At 41.7% G+C, this 21430-nt stretch overlaps 1 protein-coding gene across 1 annotated transcript in view; it reads left to right on the top strand.

Annotated features, from left to right (window-relative positions):
• Nucleotides 1–21430, top strand: part of fat4 (FAT atypical cadherin 4) — a 273279-nt gene that overhangs the window by 28506 nt on the left and 223343 nt on the right. The gene's annotated exons all lie outside the window — the stretch shown is intronic.

Genomic DNA, 21430 nt, shown 5'->3' with positions numbered 1-21430 from the left:
GCATGTTTACTTGTGTGTGATGTCATGTGTGATACAAGCAGTCTTGTAGAGTGTTTAGTTGTGTGTGACATCATGTGCGATACAAGCAGTCTTGTAGAGTGTTTAATTGTGTGTGACATCATGTGCGATACAAGCAGTCTTGTAGAGGGTTTGGTTGTGTGTGTTATCATGTGCGATACAAGCAGTCCTGCAGCGTGTTTAATTATGTGTGATATCATGTGTGATACAAGCAGTCTTGTAGAGGGTTTGGTTGTGTGTGATATCATGTGCGATACAAGCAGTCTTGTAGAGTGTTTAGTTGTGTGTGACATCATGTGCGATACAAGCAGTCTTGTAGAGTGTTTAATTGTGTGTGACATCATGTGCGATACAAGCAGTCTTGTAGAGTGTTTAATTGTGTGTGACATCATGTGCGATACAAGCAGTCTTGTAGAGGGTTTGGTTGTGTGTGACATCATGTGCGATACAAGCAGTCCCGCAGCATGTTTACTTGTGTGTGACATCATGTGCGATACAAGCAGTCTTGTAGAGTGTTTAATTGTGTGTGACATCATGTGCGATACAAGCAGTCTTGTAGAGTGTTTAATTGTGTGTGACATCATGTGCGATACAAGCAGTCTTGTAGAGTGTTTAATTGTGTGTGACATCATGTGTGATACAAGCAGTCTTGTAGAGTGTTTAGTTGTGTGTGACATCATGTGCGATACAAGCAGTCTTGTAGAGTGTTTAATTGTGTGTGACATCATGTGCGATACAAGCAGTCTTGTAGAGTGTTTAATTGTGTGTGATATCATGTGTGATACAAGCAGTCTTGTAGAGGGTTTGGTTGTGTGTGTTATCATGTGCGATACAAGCAGTCCTGCAGCGTGTTTAATTATGTGTGATATCATGTGTGATACAAGCAGTCTTGTAGAGGGTTTGGTTGTGTGTGATATCATGTGCGATACAAGCAGTCTTGTAGAGTGTTTAGTTGTGTGTGACATCATGTGCGATACAAGCAGTCTTGTAGAGGGTTTGGTTGTGTGTGACATCATGTGCGATACAAGCAGTCCTGCAGTGTGTTTAATTGTGTGTGATATCATGTGCGATACAAGCAGTCCCGCAGCATGTTTACTTGTGTGTGATGTCATGTGTGATACAAGCAGTCTTGTAGAGTGTTTAGTTGTGTGTGACATCATGTGCGATACAAGCAGTCTTGTAGAGGGTTTGGTTGTGTGTGTTATCATGTGCGATACAAGCAGTCCTGCAGCGTGTTTAATTATGTGTGATATCATGTGTGATACAAGCAGTCTTGTAGAGGGTTTGGTTGTGTGTGATATCATGTGCGATACAAGCAGTCTTGTAGAGTGTTTAGTTGTGTGTGACATCATGTGCGATACAAGCAGTCTTGTAGAGTGTTTAATTGTGTGTGATATCATGTGCGATACAAGCAGTCTTGTAGAGGGTTTGGTTGTGTGTGACATCATGTGCGATACAAGCAGTCCTGCAGTGTGTTTAATTGTGTGTGATATCATGTGCGATACAAGCAGTCCCGCAGCATGTTTACTTGTGTGTGACATCATGTGCGATACAAGCAGTCTTGTAGAGTGTTTAGTTGTGTGTGACATCATGTGCGATACAAGCAGTCTTGTAGAGTGTTTACTTGTGTGTGACATCATGTGCGATACAAGCAGTCCTGCAGTGTGTTTACTTGTGTGTGACATCATGTGCGATACAAGCAGTCCTGCAGCGTGTTTAATTATGTGTGATATCATGTGTGATACAAGCAGTCTTGTAGAGGGTTTAATTGTGTGTGATGTCATGTGCGATACAAGCAGTCTTGTAGAGTGTTTAATTGTGTGTGACATCATGTGCGATACAAGCAGTCTTGTAGAGGGTTTGGTTGTGTGTGTTATCATGTGCGATACAAGCAGTCCTGCAGCGTGTTTAATTATGTGTGATATCATGTGTGATACAAGCAGTCTTGTAGAGGGTTTGGTTGTGTGTGATATCATGTGCGATACAAGCAGTCTTGTAGAGTGTTTAGTTGTGTGTGACATCATGTGCGATACAAGCAGTCTTGTAGAGTGTTTAATTGTGTGTGACATCATGTGCGATACAAGCAGTCTTGTAGAGTGTTTAATTGTGTGTTATGTGTGATACAAGCAGTCCTGCAGCGTGTTTAATTATGTGTGATATCATGTGTGATACAAGCAGTCTTGTAGAGGTTTTGGTTGTGTGTGACATCATGTGCGATACAAGCAGTCTTGTAGAGGTTTTGGTTGTGTGTGATATCATGTGCGATACAAGCAGTCTTGTAGAGTGTTTAGTTGTGTGTGACATCATGTGCGATACAAGCAGTCTTGTAGAGTGTTTAATTGTGTGTGACATCATGTGTGATACAAGCAGTCCTGCAGTGTGTTTAATTATGTGTGATATCATGTGTGATACAAACAGTCTTGTAGAGGGTTTGGTTGTGTGTGACATCATGTGCGATACAAGCAGTCTTGTAGAGTGTTTAGTTGTGTGTGACATCATGTGTGATACAAGCAGTCCTGCAGTGTGTTTAGTTGTGTGTGACATCATGTGCGATACAAGCAGTCTTGTAGAGTGTTTAATTGTGTGTGACATCATGTGTGATACAAGCAGTCCTGCAGTGTGTTTAGTTGTGTGTGACATCATGTGCGATACAAGCAGTCTTGTAGAGTGTTTACTTGTGTGTGACATCATGTGCGATACAAGCAGTCTTGTAGAGGGTTTGGTTGTGTGTGACATCATGTGCGATACAAGCAGTCTTGTAGAGGGTTTGGTTGTGTGTGACATCATGTGCGATACAAGCAGTCTTGTAGAGGGTTTGGTTGTGTGTGACATCATGTGCGATACAAGCAGTCCTGCAGTGTGTTTAATTGTGTGTGATATCATGTGCGATACAAGCAGTCTTGTAGAGTGTTTAGTTGTGTGTGACATCATGTGCGATACAAGCAGTCTTGTAGAGTGTTTAATTGTGTGTGACATCATGTGCGATACAAGCAGTCTTGTAGAGTGTTTAATTGTGTGTGACATCATGTGTGATACAAGCAGTCCTGCAGTGTGTTTACTTGTGTGTGACATCATGTGCGATACAAGCAGTCTTGTAGAGGGTTTGGTTGTGTGTGACATCATGTGCGATACAAGCAGTCTTGTAGAGGGTTTGGTTGTGTGTGACATCATGTGCGATACAAGCAGTCCTGCAGTGTGTTTAATTGTGTGTGATATCATGTGCGATACAAGCAGTCCCGCAGCATGTTTACTTGTGTGTGACATCATGTGCGATACAAGCAGTCTTGTAGAGTGTTTAGTTGTGTGTGACATCATGTGCGATACATGCAGTCTTGTAGAGTGTTTACTTGTGTGTGACATCATGTGCGATACAAGCAGTCTTGTAGAGTGTTTACTTGTGTGTGACATCATGTGCGATACAAGCAGTCCTGCAGTGTGTTTACTTGTGTGTGACATCATGTGCGATACAAGCAGTCCTGCAGCGTGTTTAATTATGTGTGATATCATGTGTGATACAAGCAGTCTTGTAGAGGGTTTGGTTGTGTGTGATATCATGTGCGATACAAGCAGTCTTGTAGAGTGTTTAGTTGTGTGTGACATCATGTGCGATACAAGCAGTCTTGTAGAGTGTTTAATTGTGTGTGACATCATGTGCGATACAAGCAGTCTTGTAGAGTGTTTAATTGTGTGTGATATCATGTGTGATACAAGCAGTCTTGTAGAGGGTTTGGTTGTGTGTGACATCATGTGCGATACAAGCAGTCTTGTCTCGTGTTTAATTGTGTGTGACATCATGTGTGATACAAGCAGTCTTGTAGAGGGTTTGGTTGTGTGTGACATCATGTGCGATACAAGCAGTCTTGTAGAGTGTTTAATTGTGTGTGACATCATGTGCGATACAAGCAGTCCTGCAGCGTGTTTACTTGTGTGTGACATCATGTGCGATACAAGCAGTCTTGTAGAGTGTTTAATTGTGTGTGACATCATGTGCGATACAAGCAGTCTTGTAGAGTGTTTAATTGTGTGTGATATCATGTGTGATACAAGCAGTCTTGTAGAGGGTTTGGTTGTGTGTGTTATCATGTGCGATACAAGCAGTCCTGCAGCGTGTTTAATTATGTGTGATATCATGTGTGATACAAGCAGTCTTGTAGAGGGTTTGGTTGTGTGTGATATCATGTGCGATACAAGCAGTCTTGTAGAGTGTTTAGTTGTGTGTGACATCATGTGCGATACAAGCAGTCTTGTAGAGGGTTTGGTTGTGTGTGTTATCATGTGCGATACAAGCAGTCCTGCAGCGTGTTTAATTATGTGTGATATCATGTGTGATACAAACAGTCTTGTAGAGGGTTTGGTTGTGTGTGATATCATGTGCGATACAAGCAGTCTTGTAGAGTGTTTAGTTGTGTGTGACATCATGTGCGATACAAGCAGTCTTGTAGAGTGTTTAGTTGTGTGTGACATCATGTGCGATACAAGCAGTCTTGTAGAGTGTTTAATTGTGTGTGACATCATGTGCGATACAAGCAGTCTTGTAGAGTGTTTAATTGTGTGTGATATCATGTGTGATACAAGCAGTCTTGTAGAGGGTTTGGTTGTGTGTGTTATCATGTGCGATACAAGCAGTCCTGCAGCGTGTTTAATTATGTGTGATATCATGTGTGATACAAGCAGTCTTGTAGAGTGTTTAATTGTGTGTGACATCATGTGCGATACAAGCAGTCTTGTAGAGGGTTTGGTTGTGTGTGTTATCATGTGCGATACAAGCAGTCCTGCAGCGTGTTTAATTATGTGTGATATCATGTGTGATACAAGCAGTCTTGTAGAGGGTTTGGTTGTGTGTGATATCATGTGCGATACAAGCAGTCTTGTAGAGTGTTTAGTTGTGTGTGACATCATGTGCGATACAAGCAGTCTTGTAGAGTGTTTAATTGTGTGTGACATCATGTGCGATACAAGCAGTCTTGTAGAGTGTTTAATTGTGTGTGACATCATGTGCGATACAAGCAGTCTTGTAGAGGGTTTGGTTGTGTGTGACATCATGTGCGATACAAGCAGTCCCGCAGCATGTTTACTTGTGTGTGACATCATGTGCGATACAAGCAGTCTTGTAGAGTGTTTAATTGTGTGTGACATCATGTGCGATACAAGCAGTCTTGTAGAGTGTTTAATTGTGTGTGACATCATGTGCGATACAAGCAGTCTTGTAGAGTGTTTAATTGTGTGTGACATCATGTGTGATACAAGCAGTCTTGTAGAGTGTTTAGTTGTGTGTGACATCATGTGCGATACAAGCAGTCTTGTAGAGTGTTTAATTGTGTGTGACATCATGTGCGATACAAGCAGTCTTGTAGAGTGTTTAATTGTGTGTGATATCATGTGTGATACAAGCAGTCTTGTAGAGGGTTTGGTTGTGTGTGTTATCATGTGCGATACAAGCAGTCCTGCAGCGTGTTTAATTATGTGTGATATCATGTGTGATACAAGCAGTCTTGTAGAGGGTTTGGTTGTGTGTGATATCATGTGCGATACAAGCAGTCTTGTAGAGTGTTTAGTTGTGTGTGACATCATGTGCGATACAAGCAGTCTTGTAGAGGGTTTGGTTGTGTGTGACATCATGTGCGATACAAGCAGTCCTGCAGTGTGTTTAATTGTGTGTGATATCATGTGCGATACAAGCAGTCCCGCAGCATGTTTACTTGTGTGTGATGTCATGTGTGATACAAGCAGTCTTGTAGAGTGTTTAGTTGTGTGTGACATCATGTGCGATACAAGCAGTCTTGTAGAGGGTTTGGTTGTGTGTGTTATCATGTGCGATACAAGCAGTCCTGCAGCGTGTTTAATTATGTGTGATATCATGTGTGATACAAGCAGTCTTGTAGAGGGTTTGGTTGTGTGTGATATCATGTGCGATACAAGCAGTCTTGTAGAGTGTTTAGTTGTGTGTGACATCATGTGCGATACAAGCAGTCTTGTAGAGTGTTTAATTGTGTGTGATATCATGTGCGATACAAGCAGTCTTGTAGAGGGTTTGGTTGTGTGTGACATCATGTGCGATACAAGCAGTCCTGCAGTGTGTTTAATTGTGTGTGATATCATGTGCGATACAAGCAGTCCCGCAGCATGTTTACTTGTGTGTGACATCATGTGCGATACAAGCAGTCTTGTAGAGTGTTTAGTTGTGTGTGACATCATGTGCGATACAAGCAGTCTTGTAGAGTGTTTACTTGTGTGTGACATCATGTGCGATACAAGCAGTCCTGCAGTGTGTTTACTTGTGTGTGACATCATGTGCGATACAAGCAGTCCTGCAGCGTGTTTAATTATGTGTGATATCATGTGTGATACAAGCAGTCTTGTAGAGGGTTTAATTGTGTGTGATGTCATGTGCGATACAAGCAGTCTTGTAGAGTGTTTAATTGTGTGTGACATCATGTGCGATACAAGCAGTCTTGTAGAGGGTTTGGTTGTGTGTGTTATCATGTGCGATACAAGCAGTCCTGCAGCGTGTTTAATTATGTGTGATATCATGTGTGATACAAGCAGTCTTGTAGAGGGTTTGGTTGTGTGTGATATCATGTGCGATACAAGCAGTCTTGTAGAGTGTTTAGTTGTGTGTGACATCATGTGCGATACAAGCAGTCTTGTAGAGTGTTTAATTGTGTGTGACATCATGTGCGATACAAGCAGTCTTGTAGAGTGTTTAATTGTGTGTTATGTGTGATACAAGCAGTCCTGCAGCGTGTTTAATTATGTGTGATATCATGTGTGATACAAGCAGTCTTGTAGAGGTTTTGGTTGTGTGTGACATCATGTGTGATACAAGCAGTCCTGCAGTGTGTTTAATTATGTGTGATATCATGTGTGATACAAACAGTCTTGTAGAGGGTTTGGTTGTGTGTGACATCATGTGCGATACAAGCAGTCTTGTAGAGTGTTTAGTTTTGTGTGACATCATGTGTGATACAAGCAGTCCTGCAGTGTGTTTAGTTGTGTGTGACATCATGTGCGATACAAGCAGTCTTGTAGAGTGTTTACTTGTGTGTGACATCATGTGCGATACAAGCAGTCTTGTAGAGGGTTTGGTTGTGTGTGACATCATGTGCGATACAAGCAGTCTTGTAGAGGGTTTGGTTGTGTGTGACATCATGTGCGATACAAGCAGTCTTGTAGAGGGTTTGGTTGTGTGTGACATCATGTGCGATACAAGCAGTCCTGCAGTGTGTTTAATTGTGTGTGATATCATGTGCGATACAAGCAGTCTTGTAGAGTGTTTAGTTGTGTGTGACATCATGTGCGATACAAGCAGTCTTGTAGAGTGTTTAATTGTGTGTGACATCATGTGCGATACAAGCAGTCTTGTAGAGTGTTTAATTGTGTGTGACATCATGTGCGATACAAGCAGTCCTGCAGTGTGTTTACTTGTGTGTGACATCATGTGCGATACAAGCAGTCTTGTAGAGGGTTTGGTTGTGTGTGACATCATGTGCGATACAAGCAGTCTTGTAGAGGGTTTGGTTGTGTGTGACATCATGTGCGATACAAGCAGTCTTGTAGAGTGTTTAATTGTGTGTGACATCATGTGCGATACAAGCAGTCTTGTAGAGGGTTTGGTTGTGTGTGTTATCATGTGCGATACAAGCAGTCCTGCAGCGTGTTTAATTATGTGTGATATCATGTGTGATACAAGCAGTCTTGTAGAGGGTTTGGTTGTGTGTGATATCATGTGCGATACAAGCAGTCTTGTAGAGTGTTTAGTTGTGTGTGACATCATGTGCGATACAAGCAGTCTTGTAGAGTGTTTAATTGTGTGTGACATCATGTGCGATACAAGCAGTCTTGTAGAGTGTTTAATTGTGTGTGACATCATGTGCGATACAAGCAGTCTTGTAGAGGGTTTGGTTGTGTGTGACATCATGTGCGATACAAGCAGTCCCGCAGCATGTTTACTTGTGTGTGACATCATGTGCGATACAAGCAGTCTTGTAGAGTGTTTAATTGTGTGTGACATCATGTGCGATACAAGCAGTCTTGTAGAGTGTTTAATTGTGTGTGACATCATGTGCGATACAAGCAGTCTTGTAGAGTGTTTAATTGTGTGTGACATCATGTGTGATACAAGCAGTCTTGTAGAGTGTTTAGTTGTGTGTGACATCATGTGCGATACAAGCAGTCTTGTAGAGTGTTTAATTGTGTGTGACATCATGTGCGATACAAGCAGTCTTGTAGAGTGTTTAATTGTGTGTGATATCATGTGTGATACAAGCAGTCTTGTAGAGGGTTTGGTTGTGTGTGTTATCATGTGCGATACAAGCAGTCCTGCAGCGTGTTTAATTATGTGTGATATCATGTGTGATACAAGCAGTCTTGTAGAGGGTTTGGTTGTGTGTGATATCATGTGCGATACAAGCAGTCTTGTAGAGTGTTTAGTTGTGTGTGACATCATGTGCGATACAAGCAGTCTTGTAGAGGGTTTGGTTGTGTGTGACATCATGTGCGATACAAGCAGTCCTGCAGTGTGTTTAATTGTGTGTGATATCATGTGCGATACAAGCAGTCCCGCAGCATGTTTACTTGTGTGTGATGTCATGTGTGATACAAGCAGTCTTGTAGAGTGTTTAGTTGTGTGTGACATCATGTGCGATACAAGCAGTCTTGTAGAGGGTTTGGTTGTGTGTGTTATCATGTGCGATACAAGCAGTCCTGCAGCGTGTTTAATTATGTGTGATATCATGTGTGATACAAGCAGTCTTGTAGAGGGTTTGGTTGTGTGTGATATCATGTGCGATACAAGCAGTCTTGTAGAGTGTTTAGTTGTGTGTGACATCATGTGCGATACAAGCAGTCTTGTAGAGTGTTTAATTGTGTGTGATATCATGTGCGATACAAGCAGTCTTGTAGAGGGTTTGGTTGTGTGTGACATCATGTGCGATACAAGCAGTCCTGCAGTGTGTTTAATTGTGTGTGATATCATGTGCGATACAAGCAGTCCCGCAGCATGTTTACTTGTGTGTGACATCATGTGCGATACAAGCAGTCTTGTAGAGTGTTTAGTTGTGTGTGACATCATGTGCGATACAAGCAGTCTTGTAGAGTGTTTACTTGTGTGTGACATCATGTGCGATACAAGCAGTCCTGCAGTGTGTTTACTTGTGTGTGACATCATGTGCGATACAAGCAGTCCTGCAGCGTGTTTAATTATGTGTGATATCATGTGTGATACAAGCAGTCTTGTAGAGGGTTTAATTGTGTGTGATGTCATGTGCGATACAAGCAGTCTTGTAGAGTGTTTAATTGTGTGTGACATCATGTGCGATACAAGCAGTCTTGTAGAGGGTTTGGTTGTGTGTGTTATCATGTGCGATACAAGCAGTCCTGCAGCGTGTTTAATTATGTGTGATATCATGTGTGATACAAGCAGTCTTGTAGAGGGTTTGGTTGTGTGTGATATCATGTGCGATACAAGCAGTCTTGTAGAGTGTTTAGTTGTGTGTGACATCATGTGCGATACAAGCAGTCTTGTAGAGTGTTTAATTGTGTGTGACATCATGTGCGATACAAGCAGTCTTGTAGAGTGTTTAATTGTGTGTTATGTGTGATACAAGCAGTCCTGCAGCGTGTTTAATTATGTGTGATATCATGTGTGATACAAGCAGTCTTGTAGAGGTTTTGGTTGTGTGTGACATCATGTGCGATACAAGCAGTCTTGTAGAGGTTTTGGTTGTGTGTGATATCATGTGCGATACAAGCAGTCTTGTAGAGTGTTTAGTTGTGTGTGACATCATGTGCGATACAAGCAGTCTTGTAGAGTGTTTAATTGTGTGTGACATCATGTGTGATACAAGCAGTCCTGCAGTGTGTTTAATTATGTGTGATATCATGTGTGATACAAACAGTCTTGTAGAGGGTTTGGTTGTGTGTGACATCATGTGCGATACAAGCAGTCTTGTAGAGTGTTTAGTTGTGTGTGACATCATGTGTGATACAAGCAGTCCTGCAGTGTGTTTAGTTGTGTGTGACATCATGTGCGATACAAGCAGTCTTGTAGAGTGTTTAATTGTGTGTGACATCATGTGTGATACAAGCAGTCCTGCAGTGTGTTTAGTTGTGTGTGACATCATGTGCGATACAAGCAGTCTTGTAGAGTGTTTACTTGTGTGTGACATCATGTGCGATACAAGCAGTCTTGTAGAGGGTTTGGTTGTGTGTGACATCATGTGCGATACAAGCAGTCTTGTAGAGGGTTTGGTTGTGTGTGACATCATGTGCGATACAAGCAGTCTTGTAGAGGGTTTGGTTGTGTGTGACATCATGTGCGATACAAGCAGTCCTGCAGTGTGTTTAATTGTGTGTGATATCATGTGCGATACAAGCAGTCTTGTAGAGTGTTTAGTTGTGTGTGACATCATGTGCGATACAAGCAGTCTTGTAGAGTGTTTAATTGTGTGTGACATCATGTGCGATACAAGCAGTCTTGTAGAGTGTTTAATTGTGTGTGACATCATGTGTGATACAAGCAGTCCTGCAGTGTGTTTACTTGTGTGTGACATCATGTGCGATACAAGCAGTCTTGTAGAGGGTTTGGTTGTGTGTGACATCATGTGCGATACAAGCAGTCTTGTAGAGGGTTTGGTTGTGTGTGACATCATGTGCGATACAAGCAGTCCTGCAGTGTGTTTAATTGTGTGTGATATCATGTGCGATACAAGCAGTCCCGCAGCATGTTTACTTGTGTGTGACATCATGTGCGATACAAGCAGTCTTGTAGAGTGTTTAGTTGTGTGTGACATCATGTGCGATACATGCAGTCTTGTAGAGTGTTTACTTGTGTGTGACATCATGTGCGATACAAGCAGTCTTGTAGAGTGTTTACTTGTGTGTGACATCATGTGCGATACAAGCAGTCCTGCAGTGTGTTTACTTGTGTGTGACATCATGTGCGATACAAGCAGTCCTGCAGCGTGTTTAATTATGTGTGATATCATGTGTGATACAAGCAGTCTTGTAGAGGGTTTGGTTGTGTGTGATATCATGTGCGATACAAGCAGTCTTGTAGAGTGTTTAGTTGTGTGTGACATCATGTGCGATACAAGCAGTCTTGTAGAGTGTTTAATTGTGTGTGACATCATGTGCGATACAAGCAGTCTTGTAGAGTGTTTAATTGTGTGTGATATCATGTGTGATACAAGCAGTCTTGTAGAGGGTTTGGTTGTGTGTGACATCATGTGCGATACAAGCAGTCTTGTCTCGTGTTTAATTGTGTGTGACATCATGTGTGATACAAGCAGTCTTGTAGAGGGTTTGGTTGTGTGTGACATCATGTGCGATACAAGCAGTCTTGTAGAGTGTTTAATTGTGTGTGACATCATGTGCGATACAAGCAGTCCTGCAGCGTGTTTACTTGTGTGTGACATCATGTGCGATACAAGCAGTCTTGTAGAGTGTTTAATTGTGTGTGACATCATGTGCGATACAAGCAGTCTTGTAGAGTGTTTAATTGTGTGTGATATCATGTGTGATACAAGCAGTCTTGTAGAGGGTTTGGTTGTGTGTGTTATCATGTGCGATACAAGCAGTCCTGCAGCGTGTTTAATTATGTGTGATATCATGTGTGATACAAGCAGTCTTGTAGAGGGTTTGGTTGTGTGTGATATCATGTGCGATACAAGCAGTCTTGTAGAGTGTTTAGTTGTGTGTGACATCATGTGCGATACAAGCAGTCTTGTAGAGGGTTTGGTTGTGTGTGTTATCATGTGCGATACAAGCAGTCCTGCAGCGTGTTTAATTATGTGTGATATCATGTGTGATACAAACAGTCTTGTAGAGGGTTTGGTTGTGTGTGATATCATGTGCGATACAAGCAGTCTTGTAGAGTGTTTAGTTGTGTGTGACATCATGTGCGATACAAGCAGTCTTGTAGAGTGTTTAGTTGTGTGTGACATCATGTGCGATACAAGCAGTCTTGTAGAGTGTTTACTTGTGTGTGACATCATGTGCGATACAAGCAGTCCTGCAGTGTGTTTACTTGTGTGTGACATCATGTGCGATACAAGCAGTCCTGCAGCGTGTTTAATTATGTGTGATATCATGTGTGATACAAGCAGTCTTGTAGAGGGTTTAATTGTGTGTGATGTCATGTGCGATACAAGCAGTCTTGTAGAGTGTTTAATTGTGTGTGACATCATGTGCGATACAAGCAGTCTTGTAGAGGGTTTGGTTGTGTGTGTTATCATGTGCGATACAAGCAGTCCTGCAGCGTGTTTAATTATGTGTGATATCATGTGTGATACAAGCAGTCTTGTAGAGGGTTTGGTTGTGTGTGATATCATGTGCGATACAAGCAGTCTTGTAGAGTGTTTAGTTGTGTGTGACATCATGTGCGATACAAGCAGTCTTGTAGAGTGTTTAATTGTGTGTGACATCATGTGCGATACAAGCAGTCTTGTAGAGTGTTTAATTGTGTGTTATGTGTGATACAAGCAGTCCTGCAGCGTGTTTAATTATGTGTGATATCATGTGTGATACAAGCAGTCTTGTAGAGGTTTTGGTTGTGTGTGACATCATGTGTGATACAAGCAGTCCTGCAGTGTGTTTAATTATGTGTGATATCATGTGTGATACAAACAGTCTTGTAGAGGGTTTGGTTGTGTGTGACATCATGTGCGATACAAGCAGTCTTGTAGAGTGTTTAGTTGTGTGTGACATCATGTGTGATACAAGCAGTCCTGCAGTGTGTTTAGTTGTGTGTGACATCATGTGCGATACAAGCAGTCTTGTAGAGTGTTTAATTGTGTGTGACATCATGTGTGATACAAGCAGTCCTGCAGTGTGTTTAGTTGTGTGTGACATCATGTGCGATACAAGCAGTCTTGTAGAGTGTTTACTTGTGTGTGACATCATGTGCGATACAAGCAGTCTTGTAGAGGGTTTGGTTGTGTGTGACATCATGTGCGATACAAGCAGTCTTGTAGAGGGTTTGGTTGTGTGTGACATCATGTGCGATACAAGCAGTCTTGTAGAGGGTTTGGTTGTGTGTGACATCATGTGCGATACAAGCAGTCCTGCAGTGTGTTTAATTGTGTGTGATATCATGTGCGATACAAGCAGTCTTGTAGAGTGTTTAGTTGTGTGTGACATCATGTGCGATACAAGCAGTCTTGTAGAGTGTTTAATTGTGTGTGACATCATGTGCGATACAAGCAGTCTTGTAGAGTGTTTAATTGTGTGTGACATCATGTGTGATACAAGCAGTCCTGCAGTGTGTTTACTTGTGTGTGACATCATGTGCGATACAAGCAGTCTTGTAGAGGGTTTGGTTGTGTGTGACATCATGTGCGATACAAGCAGTCTTGTAGAGGGTTTGGTTGTGTGTGACATCATGTGCGATACAAGCAGTCCTGCAGTGTGTTTAATTGTGTGTGATATCATGTGCGATACAAGCAGTCCCGCAGCATGTTTACTTGTGTGTGACATCATGTGCGATACAAGCAGTCTTGTAGAGTGTTTAGTTGTGTGTGACATCATGTGCGATACATGCAGTCTTGTAGAGTGTTTACTTGTGTGTGACATCATGTGCGATACAAGCAGTCTTGTAGAGTGTTTACTTGTGTGTGACATCATGTGCGATACAAGCAGTCCTGCAGTGTGTTTACTTGTGTGTGACATCATGTGCGATACAAGCAGTCCTGCAGCGTGTTTAATTATGTGTGATATCATGTGTGATACAAGCAGTCTTGTAGAGGGTTTGGTTGTGTGTGATATCATGTGCGATACAAGCAGTCTTGTAGAGTGTTTAGTTGTGTGTGACATCATGTGCGATACAAGCAGTCTTGTAGAGTGTTTAATTGTGTGTGACATCATGTGCGATACAAGCAGTCTTGTAGAGTGTTTAATTGTGTGTGATATCATGTGTGATACAAGCAGTCTTGTAGAGGGTTTGGTTGTGTGTGACATCATGTGCGATACAAGCAGTCTTGTCTCGTGTTTAATTGTGTGTGACATCATGTGTGATACAAGCAGTCTTGTAGAGGGTTTGGTTGTGTGTGACATCATGTGCGATACAAGCAGTCTTGTAGAGTGTTTAATTGTGTGTGACATCATGTGCGATACAAGCAGTCCTGCAGCGTGTTTACTTGTGTGTGACATCATGTGCGATACAAGCAGTCTTGTAGAGTGTTTAATTGTGTGTGACATCATGTGCGATACAAGCAGTCTTGTAGAGTGTTTAATTGTGTGTGATATCATGTGTGATACAAGCAGTCTTGTAGAGGGTTTGGTTGTGTGTGTTATCATGTGCGATACAAGCAGTCCTGCAGCGTGTTTAATTATGTGTGATATCATGTGTGATACAAGCAGTCTTGTAGAGGGTTTGGTTGTGTGTGATATCATGTGCGATACAAGCAGTCTTGTAGAGTGTTTAGTTGTGTGTGACATCATGTGCGATACAAGCAGTCTTGTAGAGGGTTTGGTTGTGTGTGTTATCATGTGCGATACAAGCAGTCCTGCAGCGTGTTTAATTATGTGTGATATCATGTGTGATACAAACAGTCTTGTAGAGGGTTTGGTTGTGTGTGATATCATGTGCGATACAAGCAGTCTTGTAGAGTGTTTAGTTGTGTGTGACATCATGTGCGATACAAGCAGTCTTGTAGAGTGTTTAGTTGTGTGTGACATCATGTGCGATACAAGCAGTCTTGTAGAGTGTTTAATTGTGTGTGACATCATGTGCGATACAAGCAGTCTTGTAGAGTGTTTAATTGTGTGTGATATCATGTGTGATACAAGCAGTCTTGTAGAGGGTTTGGTTGTGTGTGTTATCATGTGCGATACAAGCAGTCCTGCAGCGTGTTTAATTATGTGTGATATCATGTGTGATACAAGCAGTCTTGTAGAGTGTTTAGTTGTGTGTGACATCATGTGCGATACAAGCAGTCTTGTAGAGTGTTTAATTGTGTGTGACATCATGTGCGATACAAGCAGTCTTGTAGAGTGTTTAATTGTGTGTGACATCATGTGCGATACAAGCAGTCTTGTAGAGTGTTTAATTATGAGTGACATCATGTGCGATACAAGCAGTCTTGTAGAGTGTTTAATTGTGTGTGACATCATGTGCGATACAAGCAGTCTTGTAGAGTGTTTAGTTGTGTGTGACATCATGTGTGATACAAGCAGTCTTGTAGAGTGTTTAGTTGTGTGTGACATCATGTGCGATACAAGCAGTCTTGTAGAGTGTTTAATTATGAGTGACATCATGTGCGATACAAGCAGTCTTGTAGAGTGTTTAATTGTGTGTGATATCATGTGTGATACAAGCAGTCTTGTAGAGGGTTTGGTTGTGTGCGTTATCATGTGCGATACAAGCAGTCCTGCAGCGTGTTTAATTATGTGTGATATCATGTGTGATACAAGCAGTCTTGTAGAGGGTTTGGTTGTGTGTGATATCATGTGCGATACAAGCAGTCTTGTAGAGTGTTTAGTTGTGTGTGACATCATGTGCGATACAAGCAGTCTTGTAGAGGGTTTGGTTGTGTGTGACATCATGTGCGATACAAGCAGTCCTGCAGTGTGTTTAATTGTGTGTGACATCATGTGTGATACAAGCAGTCCTGCAGTGTGTTTACTTGTGTGTGACATCATGTGCGATACAAGCAGTCCTGCAGTGTGTTTAATTGTGTGTGACATCATGTGCGATACAAGCAGTCTTGTAGAGGGTTTGGTTGTGTGTGACATCATGTGCGATACAAGCAGTCTTGTAGAGTGTTTAGTTGTGTGTGACATCATGTGCGATACAAGCAGTCCTGCAGCGTGTTTAATTATGTGTGATATCATGTGTGATACAAACAGTCTTGTAGAGGGTTTGGTTGTGTGTGATATCATGTGCGATACAAGCAGTCTTGTAGAGTGTTTAGTTGTGTGTGACATCATGTGCGATACAAGCAGTCTTGTAGAGTGTTTAGTTGTGTGTGACATCATGTGCGATACAAGCAGTCTTGTAGAGTTTTTAATTGTGTGTGATATCATGTGTGATACAAGCAGTCTTGTAGAGGGTTTGGTTGTGTGTGATATCATGTGTGATACAAGCAGTCTTGTAGAGGGTTTGGTTGTGTGTGACATCATGTGCGATACAAGCAGTCTTGTAGAGTGTTTAATTATGTGTGATATCATGTGTGATACAAGCAGTCTTGTAGAGGGTTTAGTTGTGTGTGACATCATGTGCGATACAAGCAGTCCTGCAGCGTGTTTAATTATGTGTGATATCATGTGTGATACAAGCAGTCTTGTAGAGGGTTTGGTTGTGTGTGATATCATGTGCGATACAAGCAGTCTTGTAGAGTGTTTAGTTGTGTGTGACATCATGTGCGATACAAGCAGTCTTGTAGAGTGTTTAGTTGTGTGTGACATCATGTGCGATACAAGCAGTCTTGTAGAGTGTTTAATTGTGTGTGATATCATGTGTGATACAAGCAGTCTTGTAGAGGGTTTGGTTGTGTGTGTTATCATGTGCGATACAAGCAGTCCTGCAGCGTGTTTAATTATGTGTGATATCATGTGTGATACAAGCAGTCTTGTAGAGGGTTTGGTTGTGTGTGATATCATGTGCGATACAAGCAGTCTTGTAGAGTGTTTAATTGTGTGTGATATCATGTGTGATACAAGCAGTCTTGTAGAGGGTTTGGTTGTGTGTGTTATCATGTGCGATACAAGCAGTCCTGCAGCGTGTTTAATTATGTGTGATATCATGTGTGATACAAGCAGTCTTGTAGAGGGTTTGGTTGTGTGTGATATCATGTGCGATACAAGCAGTCTTGTAGAGTGTTTAGTTGTGTGTGACATCATGTGCGATACAAGCAGTCTTGTAGAGGGTTTGGTTGTGTGTGACATCATGTGCGATACAAGCAGTCTTGTAGAGGGTTTGGTTGTGTGTGTTATCATGTGCGATACAAGCAGTCCTGCAGCGTGTTTAATTATGTGTGATATCATGTGTGATACAAACAGTCTTGTAGAGGGTTTGGTTGTGTGTGATATCATGTGCGATACAAGCAGTCTTGTAGAGTGTTTAGTTGTGTGTGACATCATGTGCGATACAAGCAGTCTTGTAGAGTGTTTAGTTGTGTGTGACATCATGTGCGATACAAGCAGTCTTGTAGAGTGTTTAATTGTGTGTGACATCATGTGCGATACAAGCAGTCTTGTAGAGGGTTTGGTTGTGTGTGTTATCATGTGCGATACAAGCAGTCCTGCAGCGTGTTTAATTATGTGTGATATCATGTGTGATACAAGCAGTCTTGTAGAAGGTTTGGTTGTGTGTGATATCATGTGCGATACAAGCAGTCTTGTAGAGTGTTTAGTTGTGTGTGACATCATGTGCGATACAAGCAGTCTTGTAGAGTGTTTAATTGTGTTTGACATCATGTGCGATACAAGCAGTCTTGTAGAGTGTTTAAATGTGTGTGATATCATGTGCGATACAAGCAGTCTTGTAGAGGGGTTTGTTGTGTGTGATATCATGTGCGATACAAGCAGTCCTGCAGTGTGTTTACTTGTGTGTGATATCATGTGCGATACAAGCAGTCCTACAGTGTGTTTACTTGTGTGTGATATCATGTGCGATACATGCAGTCCTTCAGTGTGTTTAATTGTGTGTGACATCATGTGCGATACAAGCAGTCCTGCAGTGTGTTTACTTGTGTGTGACATCATGTGCGATACAAGCAGTCTTGTAGAGTGTTTAGTTGTGTGTGACATCATGTGCGATACAAGCAGTCTTGTAGAGTGTTTAATTGTGTGTGATATCATGTGCGATACAAGCAGTCTTGTAGAGTGTTTAGTTGTGTGTGACATCATGTGCGATACAAGCAGTCTTGTAGAGTGTTTAATTGTGTGTGACATCATGTGCGATACAAGCAGTCCTGCAGCGTGTTTAATTATGTGTGATATCATGTGTGATACAAGCAGTCTTGTAGAGGGTTTGGTTGTGTGTGATATCATGTGCGATACAAGCAGTCTTGTAGAGTGTTTAGTTGTGTGTGACATCATGTGCGATACAAGCAGTCTTGTAGAGGGTTTGGTTGTGTGTGTTATCATGTGCGATACAAGCAGTCCTGCAGCGTGTTTAATTATGTGTGATATCATGTGCGATACAAGCAGTCTTGTAGAGTGTTTAATTGTGTGTGACATCATGTGCGATACAAGCAGTCTTGTAGAGGGTTTGGTTGTGTGTGTTATCATGTGCGATACAAGCAGTCCTGCAGCGTGTTTAATTATGTGTGATATCATGTGTGATACAAGCAGTCTTGTAGAGGGTTTGGTTGTGTGTGATATCATGTGCGATACAAGCAGTCTTGTAGAGTGTTTAATGGTGTTTGACATCATGTGCGATACAAGCAGTCTTGTAGAGTGTTTAATTGTGTGTGATATCATGTGCGATACAAGTAGTCCTGCAGCGTGTTTACTTGTGTGTGACATCATGTGCGATACAAGTAGTCCTGCAGCGTGTTTACTTGTTTGTGATATCATGTGCGATACAAGCAGTCCTGCAGCGTGTTTACTTGTGTGTGATATCATGTGCGATACAAGCAGTCCTGCAGTGTGTTCACTTGTGTGTGACATCATGTGCGATACAAGCAGTCCTGCAGAGTATTTGTGTGTGATATCATGTGTGATACAAGCAGTCCTACAGCGTGTTTACTTGTGTGTGATATCATGTGCGATACAAGCAGTCCTGCAGTGTGTTTAATCGTGTGTGATATCATGTGTGATACAAGCAGTCCTACAGCGTGTTTACTTGTGTGTGATATCATGTGTGATACAAGCAGTCTTGTAGAGTGTTTAATTGTGTGTGACATCATGTGCGATACAAGCAGTCCTGCAGAGTATTTGTGTGTGATATCATGTGTGATACAAGCAGTCCTACAGCGTGTTTACTTGTGTGTGATATCATGTGCGATACAAGCAGTCCTGCAGAGTATTTGTGTGTGATATCATGTGTGATACAAGCAGTCCTACAGCGTGTTTACTTGTGTGTGACATCATGTGCGATACAAGCAGTCTTGTAGAGTATTTGTGTGTGATATCATGTGTGATACAAGCAGTCCTACAGCGTGTTTACTTGTGTGTGATATCATGTGCGATACAAGCAGTCTTGTAGAGTGTTTACTTGTGTGTGACATCATGTGCGATACAAGCAGTCTTGTAGAGTATTTGTGTGTGATATCATGTGTGATACAAGCAGTCCTGCAGCGTGTTTAATTATGTGTGATATCATGTGTGATACAAGCAGTCTTGTAGAGGGTTTGGTTGTGTGTGATATCATGTGCGATACAAGCAGTCTTGTAGAGTGTTTAGTTGTGTGTGACATCATGTGCGATACAAGCAGTCTTGTAGAGTGTTTAATTGTGTGTGACATCATGTGCGATACAAGCAGTCCTGCAGTGTGTTTACTTGTGTGTGACATCATGTGTGATACATGCAGTCCTGCAGTGTGTTTAATTGTGTGTGACATCATGTGTGATACAAGCAGTCCTGCAGTGTGTTTACTTGTGTGTGACATCATGTGTGATACAAACAGTCTTGTAGAGTGTTTAATTGTGTGTGACATCATGTGCGATACAAGCAGTCTTGTAGAGTGTTTAGTTGTGTGTGACATCATGTGCGATACAAGCAGTCCTGCAGTGTGTTTAATTGTGTGTGACATCATGTGTGATACAAGCAGTCCTGCAGTGTGTTTACTTGTGTGTGACATCATGTGTGATACAAACAGTCTTGTAGAGTGTTTAATTGTGTGTGACATCATGTGCGATACAAGCAGTCTTGTAGAGTGTTTAGTTGTGTGTGACATCATGTGCGATACAAGCAGTCTTGTAGAGTGTTTAATTATGAGTGACATCATGTGCGATACAAGCAGTCTTGTAGAGTGTTTAATTGTGTGTGATATCATGTGTGATACAAGCAGTCTTGTAGAGGGTTTGGTTGTGTGCGTTATCATGTGCGATACAAGCAGTCCTGCAGCGTGTTTAATTATGTGTGATATCATGTGTGATACAAGCAGTCTTGTAGAGGGTTTGGTTGTGTGTGATATCATGTGCGATACAAGCAGTCTTGTAGAGTGTTTAGTTGTGTGTGACATCATGTGCGATACAAGCAGTCTTGTAGAGGGTTTGGTTGTGTGTGACATCATGTGCGATACAAGCAGTCTTGTAGAGGGTTTGGTTGTGTGTGACATCATGTGCGATACAAGCAGTCTTGTAGAGTGTTTAGTTGTGTGTGACATCATGTGCGATACAAGCATTCCTGCAGCGTGTTTAATTATGTGTGATATCATGTGTGATACAAACAGTCTTGTAGAGGGTTTGGTTGTGTGTGATATCATGTGCGATACAAGCAGTCTTGTAGAGTGTTTAGTTGTGTGTGACATCATGTGCGATACAAGCAGTCTTGTAGAGTGTTTAGTTGTGTGTGACATCATGTGCGATACAAGCAGTCTTGTAGAGTGTTTAATTGTGTGTGACATCATGTGCGATACAAGCAGTCTTGTAGAGTGTTTAATTGTGTGTGATATCATGTGTGATACAAGCAGTCTTGTAGAGGGTTTGGTTGTGTGTGATATCATGTGTGATACAAGCAGTCTTGTAGAGGGTTTGGTTGTGTGTGATATCATGTGCGATACAAGCAGTCTTGTAGAGTGTTTAGTTGTGTGTGACATCATGTGCGATACAAGCAGTCTTGTAGAGTGTTTAATTATGTGTGATATCATGTGTGATACAAGCAGTCTTGTAGAGGTTTAGTTGTGTGTGACATCATGTGCGATACAAGCAGTCCTGCAGCGTGTTTAATTATGTGTGATATCATGTGTGATACAAGCAGTCTTGTAGAGGGTTTGGTTGTGTGTGATATCATGTGCGATACAAGCAGTCTTGTAGAGTGTTTAGTTGTGTGTGACATCATGTGCGATACAAGCAGTCTTGTAGAGTGTTTAATTGTGTGTGACATCATGTGCGATACAAGCAGTCTTGTAGAGTGTTTACTTGTGTGTGACATCATGTGCGATACAAGCAGTCTTGTAGAGTGTTTAATTGTGTGTGACATCATGTGCGATACAAGCAGTCTTGTAGAGTGTTTAATTGTGTGTGATATCATGTGTGATACAAGCAGTCTTGTAGAGGGTTTGGTTGTGTGTGACATCATGTGCGATACAAGCAGTCCTGCAGCGTGTTTAATTATGTGTGATATCATGTGTGATACAAGCAGTCTTGTAGAGTGTTTAGTTGTGTGTGACATCATGTGCGATACAAGCAGTCTTGTAGAGTGTTTAATTGTGTGTGACATCATGTGCGATACAAGCAGTCTTGTAGAGTGTTTAATTGTGTGTGACATCATGTGCGATACAAGCAGTCTTGTAGAGTGTTTAATTATG

Source organism: Nerophis ophidion, linkage group LG29, assembly GCF_033978795.1.
Source record: "Nerophis ophidion isolate RoL-2023_Sa linkage group LG29, RoL_Noph_v1.0, whole genome shotgun sequence".
NCBI lineage: Eukaryota > Metazoa > Chordata > Actinopteri > Syngnathiformes > Syngnathidae > Nerophis > Nerophis ophidion.
Note: the sequence above shows the minus strand (reverse complement) of the source record. Positions and strands in the feature narration are given on the sequence as shown.